Here is a 19,679-nt window from a genome sequence, read left to right on the forward strand (position 1 = left end):
GAGATTAAGAATTCCTCATATCAGTGAGGTCATATGATACATGTCTTTCTCTGATTGACTTATTTCACTCAGCATAATACCCTCCAGTTCCATCCACATCATTGCAAAAGTGAGATTTCATTCCTTTTGATGGCTGCATAATTTTCCATTGTGTGTATATACCACATCTTCTTTATCCATTCATCTGTTGATAGACATCTTGGCTCTTTCCATAGTTTGGCTATTGTGGACATTGCTGCTATAAACATTGGGGTGCACGTACCCCTTTGGATCACTACATTTGTATCTTGGGGTAAATACCCAGTAGTGCAATTGCTGGGTCATATGGTAGCTCTATTTTCACCTTTTTGAGGAACCTCCATACTATTTTCCAGAGTGGCTGCACCAGTTTGCATTCCCACCAACAGTGTAGGCGGGTTCCCCTTTCTCCACATCCCCGCCAACATCTGTCATTGCCTGACTTGTTAATTTTAGCCATTCTGACGGGTGTGAGGTGGTATCTCATTGAGGTTTTGATTTGGATTTCCCTGATGCCGAGTGATGTTGAGCACTTTTTCATGTGTCTGTGGGCCATTTGGATGTCTTCTTTGGAAAAATGTCTGTTCATGTCTTCTGCCCATTTCTTGATTGGATCATTTGTTCTTTGGGTGTTGAGATTGATAAGTTCTTTATAGATTTTGGATACTAGCCCTTTATCTGATATGTCACTTGCAAATATCTTTTCTCATTCTTTCAGTCACATCCTAGGTCACAAAACAGGTCTCAACTGGTACCAAAAGATTGGGATCATTCCCTGCATATTTTCCGACCACAGTGCTTTGAAACTAGAACTCAATCACAAGATGAAATTCGGAAAGAACTCAAATACATGGAGGCTAAAGAGCATCCTACTAAAGAATGAATGGGTCAACCAGGAAATTAAAGAAGAATTTAAAAAAATCATGGAAACCAATGAAAATAAAAACACAACTGTTCAAAATCTTTGGGATGCAGCAAAGGCAGTCCTAAGAGGAAAGTGTATAGCAATACAAGCCTTTCTCAAGAAACAAGAAAGGTCTCAAATACACAACCTAACCCTACACCTAAAGGAGCTAGAGAAAAAACAGCAAATAAAGCCTAAACCCAGCAGGAGAAGAGAAATCATAAAGATCAGAGCAGAAATCAATGAAATAGAAACCAAAAGAACAGTAGAACAGATCAACAAAACTAGGAGCTGGTTCTTTGAAAGAATTAATAAGATTAATAAACCCCTGGCCAGACTTACCAAAAAGAAAAGAGAAAAGAGAAAGGACCCAAATAAATAAAATCATGAATGAAAGAGGAGAGATCACAACCAACACCAAAGAAATACAAACAATTATAAGAACATAGAGCAACTATATGCCAGCAAATTAGATAACCTTGAAGAAATGGATGCATTCCTAGAGACGTATCAACTACCAAAACTACCAAAACTGAACCAGGAAGAAATAGAAAACCTGAACAGACCTATAGCCACTAAGGAAATTGAAGCAGTCATCAAAAATCTCCCAACAAAGAAAAGCCCAGGGCCAGATGGCTTCTCAGGGGAATTCTACCAAACATTTAAAGAAGAATTAATACCTATTCTCCTGAAACTGTTCCAAAAAATAAAAATGGAAGGAAAACTTCCAAACTCGTTTTATGAGGCCACCATTACCTTGATCCCCAAACCAGACAAAGACCCCAACAAAAAGAATTACAGACCAGTATCCTTGATGAACATGGAGGCAAAAATTCTCATCAAATACTAGCCAATAGGATCCAACAGTACATTAAAAGGATTATCCACCACGACCAAGTGGTATTTATCCCTGGGCTGCAAGGTTGGTTGATAGCTGTTTTTAAATGCCTTATACATCTTTGGTGAGATAGTATTTCTGTAGAATGCTTAAAATGTTCAAGTTCATTCTTAAGTCCTATGTGTTTTCCCTTTCTATTTAAATTGGTATCTTCTTAATTATTTAAATAATTTTGTGTTGCTCTAGAATAGATACAATTATACCTCTGTGTATTGATTTTGCATACTCCATGACAAATATTCTTATTAATTGTAATAATTTGCCTGTAGATTTTTGGGGGGCTTCTGTAGATGATTATATTTTCTAAAAATATGGACAATTTTATTTCTTATATTGAGTTTTCCTTTAATTTCTACATCTGTTTTACTGTGTTCACTTATTTTGATCTTGATCTTCAAGAAAATACTTGTAACTTTTCATTCAGTCCACACGTATTCACACATGGCTTAGCATTTTGCCAGCAAACGAAGCCAACAAAATCCCAGACATCATGGAGCTTACATTTAAGCAAGGGTAGCAGTGATGATGGAAAATAACCAATAAGCATAATAATAACTAAATTATGTGGTGTTGTGGAGGTGGTAAGTTGTCATGGGAGAAATAGTAATGTGAAAAGTGGGTCAGGTCTGGACAATGTAGACGTTGTAATCAGGTTTAAGAAGCTCCTTCTTGTCCTCTTGCTAATACACAGATAGGACATCGAGGTTCCAGAGATCGTTAAGCAACTCAACTCTCCAAGATCAGTAGTCCCGTGGGGGTGCCTGCGATTCTAGTCAGCAAGGCCTCATGCCCTGTCAAGTGACCACACGCTTATGCATCTCACACACTCCAGCTGAAGTCTCTTTCCTTCTGCCTCACCTGTGTGTGTCTGCTGGTGACAAACTCAATTTTCACTTGAATGTATCTTTATTGTACCCTCATTCCTCAAAGTTATGGACACTTAGATTGACAATTATTTTCTATCAGTACTTGGAAGATATTAATTACAGTGCCTCGTGGCTTCTGTTCTTACTGTTGAGAAATCACTCATCAATCTGGTTGCTACATCTCTGCGGTGATCTGTCTTTCCCCCTTTGCTTTTGGCTCTTCTGCAAATTCACAACGAGTTTGATTTTCATTTCTGTTGATTGGAACTCTCTGGGCTTCCCAATGTCAGAATTGCTATGTTACATCAATTCGGGAGGGCTTTCAGCCATTGTCACTGTCTTTTGAATATTGATTCTTACCCTTTATTTTCTCCTTCTGGATCTGTATTGAGACAAAGTTAAGACATTTCACTTTCTTTTCTGTGCTTAAACCCTCTGTTATGTTTCTCATCTTTTCTTTTTTTCATTTGTTGCTGCTTTCAGGATGAGCTCTTCAGTTCTGACAGTTTGCTAGTTCTTTTTTTCAACTTTCTCCAATATGCTGTTTAATTCACTAATTTAATTGTAATTTCATTTGTAGACAGTGAAATTGTGATGTCATTCTTGTCAAACTCCTATTTCTTGAAATATGTAAAATATAATTTTGATTCTGATAATTCCCATTTTGAGTCCTTGTGTATTTCCTTTTGCTGTCTACTGTTACAGCTGGCTCCCATACATGGGACATTGTTTCTTTCTGAGTTTTATGCATTTCAAAATGTCAACTATTACTTTCCCTGGACTTAAATGTCGGGATATTTCATACCTGGTTGCACTCAGCTAGGATTTGGATCTGCTTCTGCCAGTGGCCTGGTACCCCACCAATCTGGGACAACTTTGTTCCTTCCTTCCTTCCTTCCTTCCTTCCTTCCTTCCTTCCTTCCTTCCTTCCTTTCACACAAATGTTGTGATTTGGGGCTGTAAATTGTGTGAAGGCACAAATTCTTCAGAGAGGTTTACCCCCATCCCAGACAGTATCAAAATTGAGATCAATCAATTTCCTTTCTGGACAGTGGCTTTACTCCTTTAGGATCTCAGCTTTATGAGGGAAGGTGCCCTCTGAGATTCTTCACATTGAGCAGGCCTAAGTGTTATCTGTTTCATATCAAAAAGCAGAAGCTCAAGGCCTCCAAGTTTCCAATAAAATCCCCAGGCAAAACCAACTTTGTTTCTTATACTTCTTGCTTATTTCCCAGGTTTCTGCTTTCATTTTTATTTAGACCTCTGCAGGTTCCTTCTTCTGTGCCAACTTGAAAATGAAGCACAACAGTGCCATCTATGTATCATCTATCTTCCAGTATTTTAATTGTTTTAATAAAGAAGATCAAGGTCACCCTGGGTATCTAGTCTGCAAGAAATGGAAGTCCTATTGAACAATTTAATAAAATAATTTTAGAATATCATAAGCATTTTAATATGAAATAGTCATAGTTTTGAATATTTGTCTGAAATCTGCACTGAAGTGTGTATTTCTGTTCTTAATACTCATATTTTTATGTTATTTTATTACTTGAAGTCTAGGAACTACCTATATTCTATATAATTATATTTTATACTTCTAATACAATTCTTATATCTTTTTAAAATTACTTTCAGAGGTTTACATTCTAGAATCCAAGAAAAGTTGTTCTATAATAATATCTCTTAAGAGGTAGAGTTGTGTGGGGGGGGATAAAAATAGCTTTCATTTATACTATTTCTTTCTGTATTTTGTTCTATAATTGTAAATAGATGATACTTTTTAACCATCTATATAAACATTGTAGTTTTAAGAACTGACATTTTTCTAGTAGTATCCACTAAGCACTTAATGATGCTGTTTGATGAGAAAAGAGAAGATTCCCAATAGATACCCTGAAGAAACAAGGGTAGGAAGTTGATCTATTTTACAATGTCTTCTTGGAGAAAGAGAAAATGAAGAGAGGGTTTCAATTTTTTTTTTATTAGCTTGTTTAGCACCAAGAATAACTCTCTGAACCTCTCTGCATCCTTTGCTGAAACTCTTCTACTAGATACTTCATATGTAAGAATAAAGTTAAAATAAGGGGGAAATTAGAAGTAGGGGGAAAAGAAAACCAGAATCCCGTGTGTTTACCATATAGTGGGATAGCATGTTTGGGTTTTGTTGTTGTTGCTGTTTACCACTTTCCTTTCCTTTAAAAAGTCACATTGAAGGTAGGGGAGCTACCTAAACAATTGTTCACATTGAAGGAAATAGTGTAATTTTGTGATGTCTGCTGGTGTTTTGCAGTTTAAAGGATGACCACTTATGGTAGAGCCCTTCTTTAGCAGAAAGACTTGGAATTTTGTTTGGACAAAGAGGGAAGAGCCACACTTCTCTGCCTTGACTTCAGCAGGAATTCGGAAATTTGGGTTTGGGAGGAGAGTGTCAGGTCTGAGAAAGAGGGACATGAGCAATGAAAAACTCTTCAAGGCAGGCAGTATTTGGATATTTAAGAGAAAGTCGCCCTATAAGGCTGGAGGTCTTGGAGGACACCCCAAATCCAATGAGCTCAAGTATCTCCAGGATTTCTAGCTTTGTGGGTTCACCCTTATCTTAAATATTTAAATAAATGAGACAAACAGAAAGTATATATGATAACTTTTGTTGCTCAGGAAAAATAGATAATACTGAGAGGGATATTAACTCGTGGTTTTCTGCACCTTATTTCAAAGTCTATAAGATTAAAGCCAAGCGTTACCCAAATGTGTAGCACTTGATTGGGAAGTTCTGGAACGAAGTTTAGGATGAAATGCCCGAAGCTTGATGGAAGTATGTGCACTCTTCATATTAAACGGGGTGGCTGATTTGAGAAATTCACATGAAGTAAGTTTTGACACAAAGAATGGTAAAGAGCTCTTGGAAATGTGGCAGGAAAGGGGTCCATGAGGCTCACACACTTATCTGTTAACTCTGTTGTTACTGTGTTTGATTTCTTGATTTCCACCTCACTGTTCCCTACCCGTTCATCAACAGTGGCAGAAGGGAACACAGAGGTCTGGCCGGCCGTGCAGCTAGATGCATCAATCCAAAGGTTACCTCAGCCCTGCCCTGGGGGGCTGAGAGCCAGACTAGGGGTTCCGCTGGGCAGTCCAAACCACTGAGGGTTACTTCATAACACAGGTGACCTTTCTCACTAGACTGTGTTGATAAATCTTTTTTTATTTATGTTATTTCAACAATTAGGCTGATTTATAATTTATAAAAGGCTAAATTCATCCATAGTCTCCTAAATATTTCATGAAAGCAACATACCCTGTCAAGAAGAAATTTCTCCCCACAGCATAACACTGCCCAATTAGGCATATTCCTTCATGACTCTGAGCTCCTCGGGGCAGAGTGTTATTAGCGAGGCACAGTCTTATCTATCACACTGCTCTGTATACATTTATGGTGCCAAATAAATGTTAAATAATAATTATGGGGATTTTAATGTCTTCCTCAGAAGCATCCTCCATAGGCCACTGTAGGAGATGGACTAGCGGCCATTAGATTTTACCACAGTCCTATGTATTTTGGGCAGCCTAGAAATTGTCTAGGTTGATAATAATCTAAGTTTATTTTTTTTACTTATGCCAACCTATATTTTCAAAATTGGTAGAATGCCATTTGTAAGACTCAATGGGCTCTTACTAAATTTTTTAAGATGCTGCCAACACGATACACTTTTTTTTGTGTGTTGCTTTGTTGTCCTTGTGTTGATACATACACAGGTACATACGTGCATGATAAATTTATTTCAGAGCCCAATGCAAACCTGAGCTCCAAAATCACAAGTGCCGTACCAGTAATAAACAGATAAACCAATAAATAAGGAAGAAGGGCTAGTTCTTCCTTACAGTAGAATGCCACATGCCAACTAGGAAATGTGAGTCAATGCTTGAGCTGGAATGTTAGTATTTTGCAAACATCAAAGTAGAAATTGGATCAGGCAAGAATTGTCAATGGATGGGAAACTTAGGGGGGACATTTTGATAATAAGCACCCAAATATCTGCCCATAACTTTTTTCATTAAAAAAATAATGATGCAGCGGAGAAATTGGGCAATACTTTGACTGACTACTTACAATGGACATCACTGATGAGGGACAGATGGACACCGTATGCTTCTGGATGTGCCACACTGAGAAGGACACAACATCCCCTCTGTTGTTTTCCAGCCCATAGTGCATATCCCGAATCCAATCACGAGGAGACATCAAGCACGACATGAATGTTCTGTTTAAGAAGGGAGGAGGGGCACTGCACTCTTGAAAAATGTCAAGGTCATAAAAGAAGGCTGAGGAAGTGTTTTATGGGAAAGGGATCTGCAGACACAGGACAACCAAATGCAATCCCTGACCCTTGGCTGCATCCTGTCCTGGAGAGAACAGAAGGTATGAAGGACAACACCGGGTCAATTACACAATTGGAACACAGATGGTAGATGAGATAAAAGTGTTGCATCAGGGTTAATTTACTAACGTGGATAACTATGCCAGGGTTATGCAAGAAGATTTCCCTGTTACTCATCAATAGGCACTGGAGAGTTTCAGGGTAAAAGTAACACCCCATGCAAAATTCATTTACTCCATGTTGTGTCTTCTTTTGTGTATATGAATCATTACATATCATTCCCTTTCTTCATTATCAGGCATTCTAGTTCCAATTTATGAAACCCGAGTTAAGTAAATATTCGCCTTTTAAGAAGTATGGAAAGTCTTTCCTGTTAAGGCTGTAAAATCACTTGAACATAAACAGATCTCCGAAAGGCATGTGTATTAGGCTCCCTTTCTCCATTCTTTGCCTTTCTTGGATGGGGGTTTGGAGCTGCAGATCAGGCCTGGAAGAGCCCCTCAGACACCAACCCCGAGCGAAGACAGGGTTTGAAGCAGCTTAATTCCCAGACCCGGAACGCCAGCACAAGAAGAGTGAGCCACACTCCTCTCTTCGCTTCTTTCCCTCAAACACCGCACGCCATGCCAAGGGTCCCTTTCTCTGACCTCCAGCTTTCTCTGATCCCGAGCATCCTGGTGACTTCATCCGGCGTGTGTAATGCAGGCCTTAAATCATGGTGCAAGCCTGACAACATGATGTCACTCCCTGGCACCCGGCCCAGCGCTTCGTGGTTTCCACCATGCACCTGCCATTCCTGACCGCACGCGGATGGCCTGGGCCTCGGGGTCCTGGGGCCAGCTTCTTCCTGAGCGGTTTGACAGAAAGATCGTGGATGCCAACACATCAGAAATTCCTTTCCTTTTTGTTCATCCGCATGAAATCTCCCAATCATCTGCAAAAAGGAATGCCAAGCAGTTTTGTCGGGGCAGGGGCACAGGACAGGGAACAATGACCAGTGGGTTAGTACAGGTGAAGCTTCTGTGTCTGGGATGGAGGCATCCAAGGACACGCACAGGTGGCTGGTCCGCCAGGGAGGTCCCAGCGGCTAGTTTCAGCAATCCGTGCGAGAATGTCGACCAAGCTCCTGATTTCACGGTTTGAAATAAAATAGCCCAAATGCAATTATTAAAGCTTATTAATTTCTTTGTTCTGGGTCAGTAACCCTTGCTGGCTGCAGGGGCTTTTTATGTATGAACGGCAAGGATTAGAACTCTCTTTGGGATAGTTTGATGTGTCCCTGGAAGTGGGAGGAAATCACCAACAAACTGCTTGTTGTAATTATTGTACCCTGGTAAGAACCAAAATTGATATCTAATTTTCAAATAGTTAGCTTAATTTTGCCAAGAAGTAATCCCAAACATCTCATCAGCACACACCACCAGGGGGATATTTAAAAGGTGACAATGTGGGCCTGATTTAGTTGTAGTGAACAAAAATAGAAAGCAGGAGGGAAAAGTTTACAAGAATGTATCTAACTTTGCATTTGGGTACTGAGGAAAAAATTTTAATAACCTTTCTTCGGAATTTTTATTAATTTTTTTAAAAAAATTGAAAAACTCGATGCTAAAAATTAGTTTTTCCCTGGAATAAATTTTTGATCGAAGAAATTGCATGAATATATCAATTTAAAAGAGGTATTGAGGGAAAGTGTTTTTTTATGTTACTTCCTGAAAAACCCATGTCTCAGAATTAGAAACATACCTCTTAATTATAAATAGACTTCAATTTCACCTTCTTGCTGCCTTTTAAAAATGTAGGTGTACTCATTTAAAATGCAAAAGTGGAGAGTGACTCTAATTTGCATTTAGACTTTTCGCTGTATACAAATGAGGTTGTAAATTGTCAGGTCTATTGTCATTTTTCTCTTAAAATTCATATTGTACAAATCCAGGTTAATTCTTGAGATCGTATTTGTTGAGTGGTTGTTTAATGTTGCTTTACACTCATGTGAAAAATGAAATAAGAAGCAATATTTAAGCATGTGAGTATGACTGGTTTTATGATTAGAACAGATAACACTGATCATAAAGTAGAATTTTTCCTGTGCTACAGTCTGCATTAGGAGTTGGGATGGAAAAGTGAACACCACCAGCCCCTGCCTTCAAGGGGCTCACAATCCAGTGGGAGAAGAGAGAGAGCAAGCAAATGGTTAAAACTACTCCCACAGCCTGAGTCACATGGGTTGGCTCTGGACTGGGTCTGTACTGAGAAAAGCTCTTTCAGTCCCCTGGGGACTCTGCTCCTGGCCCTGCCTCATTAGGCATTGAGTTAACCTATTCCACGAGGTCCTGATCTGAATGAAATGTACTGTGTGAATGTCCTGAATATTCTAAGAGTTCCTTTACATTAAGGATCTTAGGGGAGTGAAAGATAGTTCTTAAAATTGAAATATCTAGGTGTGTTTTGAAAGACAGACTTTTCTCCTAAACTCCAAGGTATAGACCTCCAAGGGGTGATTGGTAACTTTCAGCCACGAATAGAACTCAAGAAAGTTTACTGAAATTTTTACCATATACTGCAATAGACCATAACAACAAATCTGTAAAATGGTGTTATTTCTAAAATGTTCATGGGGAAAAGACTTCCAGTTAAATAAAAGAACTGCTTTACTCTTTTGCTGGATCTGGGCCATTAGACAAGACTAAGTGCTAATACTTTCTCTTATCGGGATGAAGTTGACATACTTGTTTATGGGGTAAAAATGACCCTGTGAAGAATCCTTCTGTCATAACCCACAGGCTCGGTGTCTTAGTCAAATTTGGCAGCCCTGCCAGAAATTCCAAAGTGAGGAACTAAGAGAGCCTGGTGCAATGCTCCAGAGTTTGCTCTGGACCATCAGAATCATCCAGAGCGCTTGTTAAAAATACATGTGACTAGACCCCACTCTAGACCTATTACATCTGAATAGCCACGGAAGGGGCCAGTGAATCTGTGTTTTAAAACTTTCTCTTTGGAGATGGTTGTAGATTCACATGCAGTTCTGAGAAACAGTACAGAGGGATCCTGTTTACCCTTCACCCAGTTTCCCCCAGTGGTAGCATCTTGCATAATTATAGTATAATTTCACAACCAGGATGTATGCACACATGTGCGTGTGCACGAGTGTATTTCCTTCTATGCATTTTCATCACGTGTGCAGATCTGTGCAACCACCAGTCAAGACGCAGAACTATTCCATCACCTCAAGGTGCTCTCCTTCTTCTCCACACATCCACATATACGTATATGTCTCCTCACTCCCCTGTCCCTAACCTCAGCAGTCACTAACCTGTTCTCCATCCTGATACTTTTGTCATTTCACAAATGTTCTCTGAATCGAGTCATACACTATATAATCTTTTCACATTGTCTTTTTCTTACTCAGCATGATTCTGTGGAGGTTCAATCAAGGCATTGCCTGTATGAATAGTGCATTCCTTTTTATTGCTGAATAGCCTTCCATTGTATGGACGCACCACTGTATGCTTACCCGTGCCCCCACTGAAGGACATCCAGGCAGTTTCCAGTTTGGGGCTGTTGTAAATAAAGCCGCTGTGAGCCATTGGTATTTTTACTAGTTTTTGTATTTTAGCAGTCCTGATAGGTGCATAGTGATAGCCCATTTTAGTTTTAATTTGCTTTTCCCTAATGACTAATGATAGTGCACATGTTTTCATCTGCTTATTTGACATTTGCATTTCTTCCTTTGTTGAATGTCTGTTAACATTTTTGGCCCATGTTCCCACTAGAGTATCTGTTTACTGTTGAATTTTGAGAGTTCTTCGTATATTCTAATAGTAGTCCTCTGTCAGATACATAGTTTGCAATTTTTTTTTTTTTTTTTGGCTAGTCAGTAATGTGTCTTTTAATCTTCTTAAGAAGGTCTTTTGCAGATCAAAATATTTAATTTTGAACAGGTGCAACTTATCATGTTTTTCTTTTATGGCCTGTGCTTTTGATGTTGAGGCTAATGACTCTTCATCCAGGCTCAGGTCTTGGGGATATTTTCATATTTTAACAAGTTTTGTAGTTTTCCATCTTACATTTATGTTCACGATCCCCTTTGAGTTATTTGAATTAGTTTTTGCATAGGATGTGAGGTTTAAGTTGGAATGATTATCTTTTGCCTGCAGATGTCTGTGTCAGCACCAGTTAGTGAAAAACCACCCTTCCTCTATTACACACTTGTAAAAAAAACCAGCTGAGCATATTTGTGTGGGTCTGTTTCTGGGCTCCTTATTCTCTTTCGTTAATCCCCATGTCTATCTCCCTGAAACACCACATTGTCTTGACCACGGTGGCTGTATCGTAACTCTTGAAATCCAGTAGATTGATTCTTTCCACTCTAATTTTCTTTTGTAAAATTTGCCTTTGTCTTTCCATAAAAATTTTTAGAATTAGCATGTCTATGTTTACAACAGAACTTGGTGGGTTACTGATAAGAACTGCATACAACCTGTAGGTCAGTTCAGAGAGAAGAGACATATTTATTACGTGGAGTCAAGTTTATACCTATGTATTTCATTTTCTTCACAGTAATTGTAAATTTTATTGTGTTAATTTTGGTGTCTAGGCATTTATTGTAAGTATAGAAATGTGATTGATTGTGTGGGTTGATTTCTTTTCTTGTGAACTTGCTGAGCTCACTTACTATTCCTCTGAGTTTTTTGGGTATATTCCCTGTGATTTTCTATATCCACAATCATGTCATCTGCAAATAAGTATAATTTAAATTTTTTTTAATTTGTACTTTTTAAATTTATTTTTCAAAGAATTTGCACTGGCCAGAACTTCCAATACTATGTCAAATAAGCCAGGTGAGAGCAAACACCCTGGTCTTGATCTTTATCATAACGGGAGATTATTCAATCTCTGCCATGAATGATGATATTTATTATGTGTTTTTTTGTAAATGCTCTTTTTCCAGTTAAGAAAGTTTCCCTTTGTCCTTAGTTTTCTGAGAGTTTTTATCATTGAAAAAAAATTGATAATAGATTTTCCTGCTAGATTGTGTCAAGTGCTTTTCTGTGTCAATTGATATGAACATATGATTTTTCTTCTTTATCCTATTGATATGGTGAATTGCATTTATTGATTTTTGAATGTTGAACCAGTCTTGCATGCCTAGAATAAATGTCGCTTGGTAATCATGTATAATTTTTTTACATGTTGCTGAATTGGATTTATTGAATCTGTATTTTTCATGTCCTTTTGTTTATTTGCTTGCTTTGGTAATTTACAAAATCAAGCCCAGTTGGAAAATAATGGTCTAAGAAGCATGTGATTATAGCCCCAATCGATCTTTTAAATTAGAACAAATTTGTTGGAAAAAGGAGATTTTGTAATTACTAAGCAGAAGACTATTCTGCCACACATCTTTCCTTTATAATATTATATCTCACTGCCATCAGGCACCAGATTCATCCAGGCAGCTGGTGACCTGTGTCTAATAAATTCATAGAGGAGTCTCTGCCACTGCATTAGAGAGAGTATCTTCTATTCTGGGGTATTTAGGACATGGCTTTATTATTGGCTAGACTGATCATTCAGAGGTTACAACAGAAAAAATAGATCACTGGGGAATTCTAAATTAAATATTTTTTGTTTTAGATTTTATGTACCGTATTTTTATTAAATACCTTTATTCACTCAAGAATTATTGATTTGTTGAATTTCAACAAAATCATATTGCTTTCTGTGAGGATTGCAAAGTTGAATGAGACATAGGTCAACCTTTCTTATTTTTTTCATTTAGGTATTCTACAATAAAAGCATGTTTGAGTCCCTAATGTGCCCGGACCTATAGTGGACATCGCAGATAGAAAAGGACGTGCTCTCCTGGTACTTCTGTTGTCGAAGAGTGTGTGGGTCATGTGTGGTCATGGTAGGGGCTTATGGTGCAGTGGTTATGATATGGGTATATACACAACTACTCACCATACGAGGCAGAAATTTAGGCTTAATCAAAAGGGTGGTTTAGTGATTCAGAAGTTTGACAGAGGATAACATTATTTTTGGTTCAGAGTTGAGCTTCACGGGGAAGGTATCATTGTAGCTAACCCCTTAAAGGACGAGGAGCACTCAGACAAGCAGAGAGGGTGCTATTGTCAATGGGAGGACTGAGTAGGGCATTCCAGCTTTAGAGGCGTCATGGCAAAGGATAGAGAGCCCTCGGGAAAGGGGAGATAGCACAATTAGAGTAGTGTAGGGATGAGGGTTGTGACATGGGTTAAGAAGTTAGAACATTATGACAATGTGAAAGGTTTCCACCATCCTCTAGGTTTTGAGAGCCACTGGAGAAATTTAAACAGGAAGGTGACATGATCAGACATATTTTATAAAGAACGTTCCATTAGCAGTAAGGAAGGCAGACTGGTGATGGGGCTGTGCAGACACAGTGAGGAACACAATGAGGAGACTACTGCAGGGGTCCTAGCAAAAGCTGATGAGACACAGTTGAGGCAGTAGCGGGTAGTATAGTGGAAAGGAAAAAAAGTAGAGAGATGTTTGAGAGTGAAGACTCATTCCTTGTGTGGGCAACAGAGTGAGGGCATGGGGTAGTGACAGAACTAAGGGTGAGGCTTCTAAGGTTTCTTGCTGGAACAAAGGGGCAATTAGTGAAAGCATTATCAAACTTTGTAAATACTCAAAAAGAATAGTTTTTGGAAAAAGTTAAAATGTGCAAATTTATGATCCCAAAGGGAAAATACAATATAAATCTTTGTATATATATACATACACATAAAATGATTAAATGAAAAGGAATAAGAAGTGAATTAAACATAAGGAATAGCAGGAGGACATCAGGAGAAGGAAGGGAAAAATGAAGGAGGGGGAATCGGAGGGAGAGACGAACCAGGAGGGACGATGGACTCTGGGAAACAGACAAGGTTCTAGAGGGGAGGGGGTGTGGGGGGATGGGTCAGCCCGGTGATGGGTGTTAAGGAGGGCACGGACTGCGCGGAGCACTGGGTGTTATACGAAAACAATGGATCGTGGATCAGCACATCAAAAATAATGATGTATTGTATGGTGACTCACATAACATGATAAAATTTAAAAAATTAAAAAAAAAGAAGTGAATTGAGATTGTAAGGAAATGAAAATTGTGGTATGGAAAGATGTAGAGAACAGAAGTAGATTTAAGTCTCATAAAACAAGGTCCTTTGGTAAAATGAGGAGTATGTGTATAGTGCCCCTTCCTATATATATGGAAAGAACAAACTAAAACAGACAAGACCCCTTTGTTGTTCCTGGTTGTGGGGTCTTTGCTTGATGTGAGTTGATGTCTAGATTAAGAGAAACACCAGCTTAGCTGGGAACTGGGGACTTTGGGTCCGGCAAGCTTGCCAACTATCTCTGGAGCACACCACCACACACATAAAGACAAACAAGCAAGTAAATAAAAACACAAACACATAAACAAATAGGTAAATGTGCATTTTACAATTTGACCATCCCCAAATGCCACATTCTATTGTGATCACATCACTTCCTTTAGAAAGACTTCATTTAAATAAAGTCTAAAACTTGCGGTTCTCTTGATTTTCTTCCACTTCTTTTTCTTGCTTGACATTTGAGTGTTCTTCGTGAATCTCCTTGTAACTGACAGGCCCCCTTTTTTTTGCTGGCCTTAGCAAGAGTCTCACCTGGATTCAGGTCTCCTCTCTTGACGGGCTATCAAATTGCTACTGTCTTGTGAAGGCCTGGATGAAAACCCTCTGTCTGGCACTTGTGTGGAGCCAAGTCTGAGATCTCTTCCACTTCAGAATTCTGACTTGAGTTCTTTGGCAGGTACATCTCTGGTGTCCTTGGATCTGCTGGGCCAGCTGCCCCTGACCAGGTGAGGAGCCCACGGAGGGCCTCCCACATGTCCCGAAGCCACCCGACCTGTGTTGCTAGTGGAAAAGTGCATGATCAACATTTGTCCTTCATAACGATGATAAGGACTATGATAGCCAGCCTTTCCCCTTGTTTTCCTTTCCTTTCTTTTTCTTAATTTTGTTTTGCCTTTTTCTTCATTATAATGTATTACTATTATTTTCTACCCCCCTTCTCCAAAAGAGAGTTATCATGCTTTGCAAGTGGTGTTTGTAACATCATGGTTTTCAAATTTAGAGGAAGAAGATAGCACATGCTTTCCTTAAACTTACAATAATCTTCCCTCTGTGAGATTTAAAAGACCAGAGAGGAAAATGGAGTGCTGCTTTGTTCTAATTTTCAGCATGCAGTGACATCTCACCAGAAAACAGCAAGCCAGAGAATTGGCTGTGGACAATCTTACGTCGATTAAACTCCCCTATGGTGGGAGTTATGGTGCTTGCTGCTAGCTGAAAATTTTCGATAAAAACTGCACATCAAGTGTCATCACTCTCATCTTTTGTTTGTTTATTTTTACTCTCCTGAAAGGATGCGCACTATGCTCGGATCAGAAGGAATCCTAGAAGGCGGTGACCACGGCTCCTGAGGAATCTCTGGTTTCAGCCCCAGTTGGAAGCTGCCCATTATAACATGGAGTTGGGTTATAGTCTGAACTAATCAAGAGAACTCAGAAGGTGGGCACAGCTCATTAATCTGCTTGGGCTTGTTCCTTAATGTTTGGAGCCCTGGAGTGTTAGCTATTTTTGTGTATTCTTGAGTGAGCAAATAAAGAGAGGAGATCAGCTTCTATGAGCTTACGGGGATTTGATATACAACGAGAGGTTTTTGTGACAGCATGACAGAAACGTTCCCTGTATTAAGTCTGGTCCTCTGAGAAGCAAGGAGCAAGAGAGCATCCTGTGTGCAGGAGACCCGTATGGCAGCGTCTGTGGGGGGGGGGTGGGGACGTGAGGGGAACCTCAGACCGCGAGGCAGCTCTGGCATCTGTCAGAGGAGAGGAAGAAGAAAAGTGGTGGGAGTGTTTTGGACGCAGTAAGAAAGGGCACGGGGATGCCCATGATGGCAGAAAGGTCCTCGTCCTGAGCATGGCCATCTCCCTCCCTGTCTGGGAGAGCCCAGGGACACATGACCTTGGCACAGTCACCATGCGGATATCAAAGTGCAACAGCTAAAGCTGACCTGTCCCCGGGACCCCCAGCCACTGGCACTCTTGCAGGGGGACCCAGGCAGTGCACCTCAGTGTCTGTGAGGAACCCCCTCCACTGCGCAGACCTGCTTCTCCTGCATGTCTGGGAAGCACCTCTCATCGTCCTCCTGAGCTGCTCTTCCTGATGGGGGACAGAGGAGGTATTCCTGTGGCAAACTGCCACTGCTCTGGGGACAGACGCGCGTCCTCCCCACCCTGCTCCCCCGGCAGTGTGCCCCTCCTCTAAGACACAGCACATCTGCCCCCCCCCGCCCCCCGCCCCAGGCTGTGTTCATTTCCTGTGGCTGCTGTGAGGGAGCACCACAGCCTGGGGGCCTAAAGCAACTGAAACTCACTCAGCTTGTGGAGGCTGGAAGCCCGAATCACGGTTTCGGCAGGGCCTTGCTCCTCCAAAGCCTTCAGAGGAGGACCCATCTTGTCTCTTCCAGCTTCTGGAAGCCTGGGCATTCCTCGGCTGGTGACCACGTCCCTCCCAGCCCTGCCACCTCTGTTCTCACATGTCACTGTGTCTCGCCTCCCCTTCTTACAAGGACACCAATCCTATTGGATTAAAGCCCATCCAAATTCAGTGAGACCTCATCTGCAGCTGCTTGCATCTGCAGAAACACTGTTTCCAAGTAAGATCACTCTAACATATCTTTTGGGGGGACACCCTTCAACCCCCAATGGTGACCTGCCTGGTGGGATGACACCTTCATTCCCGAAGGGTCGGAACCCTCGGTAATCCCCCGCTTCCCTGGCCGGGGTTGTCACAGATCTCCACGCACGGTGAAAACAGGACAAGAGACGGCCACGAGGCTCTTCTGGGTTCTGCACCTATTGTCTCCCAACCCAGTGTGGAAAAGCAGCCCTACCTTCCCCTCCTAGCAGGATAAATTCCCTCCTCAGGACAGTGACCCCTCTTCTCCCCTCTGGTCCTTTGACATAAGAAGTTCACGTGTCCAGGCAACAGCCACAGCTTGGGGTTCAAGGGAGCCTCTTCTATGACCCCTGGTGAAAGATGAGTAGGATCTTCCCACCTTGCAGATCCCAGAGTTGCACAGATGGAAGTGTGGACTTTTTCAGTGGGTCGTGTGGAGTGATACTCAATGGGTCTATGCCTGCTTTCACTTCCACTCCTTCCATGTACCTACCCTTCCCATTGAAGATGCCCTACCATATAGAAGGCTCTGAATAGTGCACATACTGGGTCCTGTTTGGCACCTCATCCTTGCAGGGTATGGCCTTCAAGCTCACTCGACCACTGTGCCTTCAGCAGGCTGTTCCAGTGCTCCAGGGAGGTGATTACCTCCGGACCGTGTGGTTTATGATACAGCCAATGGACTCCATGGTCATGGCCCCACTCCCACTCCCACTTCGACGTGAAGTGGGTCCTGCGCTCAAGGGCAAATTAGTGGATACTGGAGCTGGCTGAGGCTTTTGGACAAGAAAGGCAAACTCATGCCCAAATAGGCTCACGCAGCTCATTCTTGTCCATTAGTTCTGCCTGAGGTATTCCCAGATGTATCATTTCAAGACAGGTTTTGCTGTTATGGACTTAACAGCCAGGACAGGTGGTGGGGGCGGCTTGTGTGGGACCTGAACACTAAAGCTTTTCAGGGAGGGGCCTCTGCAATGTCTTCCTGCATGTCGTCAGGCTAGCTCTTACGAGGGAGAGGGCACAAAACTGTGAGCTCTGAGATTTCAGGGTTTCTGCAGAGTTAAAATGCTCTGGGCCATTCACCCAGATGTTCCCATCCTGAGTTTCAGCTAAATTTTCCCAACTGGGACATCTCCCTTGCAAATCAGACCTGACTTGTCTGATTATCTAAACATCTGTGGAGCTCTCCACTCCAGCTAGTAAGTCCTGAGTCTGCTTTCCAGCCTCATCTTCCCTTCTACTGCAGAGCCTCTTAGTGAGTTACCAGCCAGGCCTGCTGGCTCTCCCACTTAGCCTTGAAGTATTCACTCCCCCCATTTACTCATCCCTGTCTCTAGGGCATCATTGCAACTTCATAAAAACCAGCCAACTTTGCTGTTCTCTTAAGTACTCTTTCCTCTGTACTCTTCAAATGTTTGAATCATCATCACCATGGACCTTCCCCCTGGCCAGACATTTCCTCAGGTCCCCACCAGTGAAACAGTCAGCAACCGGGCTGCCACCTTGTGCTAGGGACCATGCATGCCCCACATTCTACGCAGGACAAGGCTTTCTTTGTCAGACCTGCTCCCCAAACCTCCACGTACCACCTGTTCTTTCAGATCACTCGATATCACCTGTGCCAGTTCAGGCTTTCCAAGAAGCAAATTTCATAACAGAATTAGTCATGTGTGGTAGCTTGCTAGGGCTATCTTAACAAAGTTCCATGGGCTGGGAAGCATAAACAATAGAAATTTATTGTCTCACAGTTCTGGAGCCCAGAAGTCCAAAATCAAAGGGTTAGTAAGCTTGCTTCCCTCTGAGCATCTGTTCCAGGCCTACATCCTTGGTCTGTAGATGGCCACCTTTGTCATCTCTTTACAGGGCCTTCCCTCTGTGCGTGTCTATCTCCAAATTTCCCATTTTTATACGGACACCTACCATATTGGATTGGGACCCACCTTAATGACCTCATCTTAGTGTGATTACCTCTGTTGAAGTCCTGGGGGTTAGAAGGTCAACCTCTGATTTGGATAGGCACAATTTAACCTGAGCAAGAAGGGTAAAGAGGAAGGGGGTAGGAAGAGTCAGGGGTGCCTTCAGACGGGAGTAAATTCTGAGGCTCCGAGGAGGAGGCAGGAAGAGGAGGTCTGGGTAGGGAGAGCTTCAGACTGCAGGCAGCTGGGAGGAAATCTTGGCCAGGCCACAGGTGGGTCCCTGAGCAGAGGTCACCCCCTGTTGTTAGCAGACACCACAAATCATCCCTTCCTTCTTGAGGGCTCTCTGTCTTCCTCGACTAGTGTTTCAGTTTCTAAGGATTCTGGATCCAGTAGATTTATGTTTTCCACAGCTGATTAATCTGGGGGAGGTAGGTAGAAGAGAGTTAGAAGCAGTGACCAAGGACCCAGGAATTGAATGCAGACTTGCACAGGTCATCAATGATTTTGAGTTGATTGGACATAGATGGCATCTTAGACCTTTTTGACTGCAGCCCTTGACAACAGGAACGCCCAGAACCCTGAGCATTCTCAAAAACATGTCAACTTGTTTTCTGCTCCCTCTCCGCCCCGGTTGCAAGTCCCCGTGGGACTTTTCCTTTCCTTTTTGTTTCTTTTTGAGAAGGCTAGACAAAGTTCTAGAAGCTTCCTGTAAACTCTAATTGGGTACATTTTCCAAAGCAAAACTTTATTTCTTTTGAACACTGTATTTTTCTTCCTCGGCTGTCGCCCTTCAGAAGCACACATCTGTGTTTGAAGTCTGAAGGGAAGGATCACACGCTCGTTTCTCCAAGTGCTGCTCGGATTCCTGCCGGCCACGAGGCTCTTCTCCCCGCCCTGCTCCTCTGCTCTCCCATCCCACACCAGCCCCAATGGGGCCAACCTGGCTCCG

The 19,679-nt window shown here is 41.6% G+C and overlaps 1 long non-coding RNA gene across 3 annotated transcripts in view; it reads left to right on the top strand.

Moving 5' to 3' along the window:
- The window catches only part of LOC141372934 (uncharacterized), a 71,190-nt gene that overhangs the window by 44,831 nt on the left and 6,680 nt on the right, over nucleotides 1-19,679 (top strand). For 2 of the 3 annotated variants that reach the window (XR_012378465.1, XR_012378464.1), the window contains exons 3-4: nucleotides 15,493-15,638; nucleotides 16,600-16,788. This is a non-coding gene — a long non-coding RNA (uncharacterized lncRNA). Of the gene's footprint in view, nucleotides 1-15,492; nucleotides 15,896-16,599; nucleotides 16,789-19,679 lie in introns of those variants that run through there. The other variant, XR_012378463.1, reaches the window with a different exon arrangement.

This window comes from Callorhinus ursinus, unplaced genomic scaffold (genome assembly GCF_003265705.2).
Source record: "Callorhinus ursinus isolate GAN/ISIS: 27379988/994484 unplaced genomic scaffold, GSC_fseal_2.0 scaffold6, whole genome shotgun sequence".
NCBI lineage: Eukaryota > Metazoa > Chordata > Mammalia > Carnivora > Otariidae > Callorhinus > Callorhinus ursinus.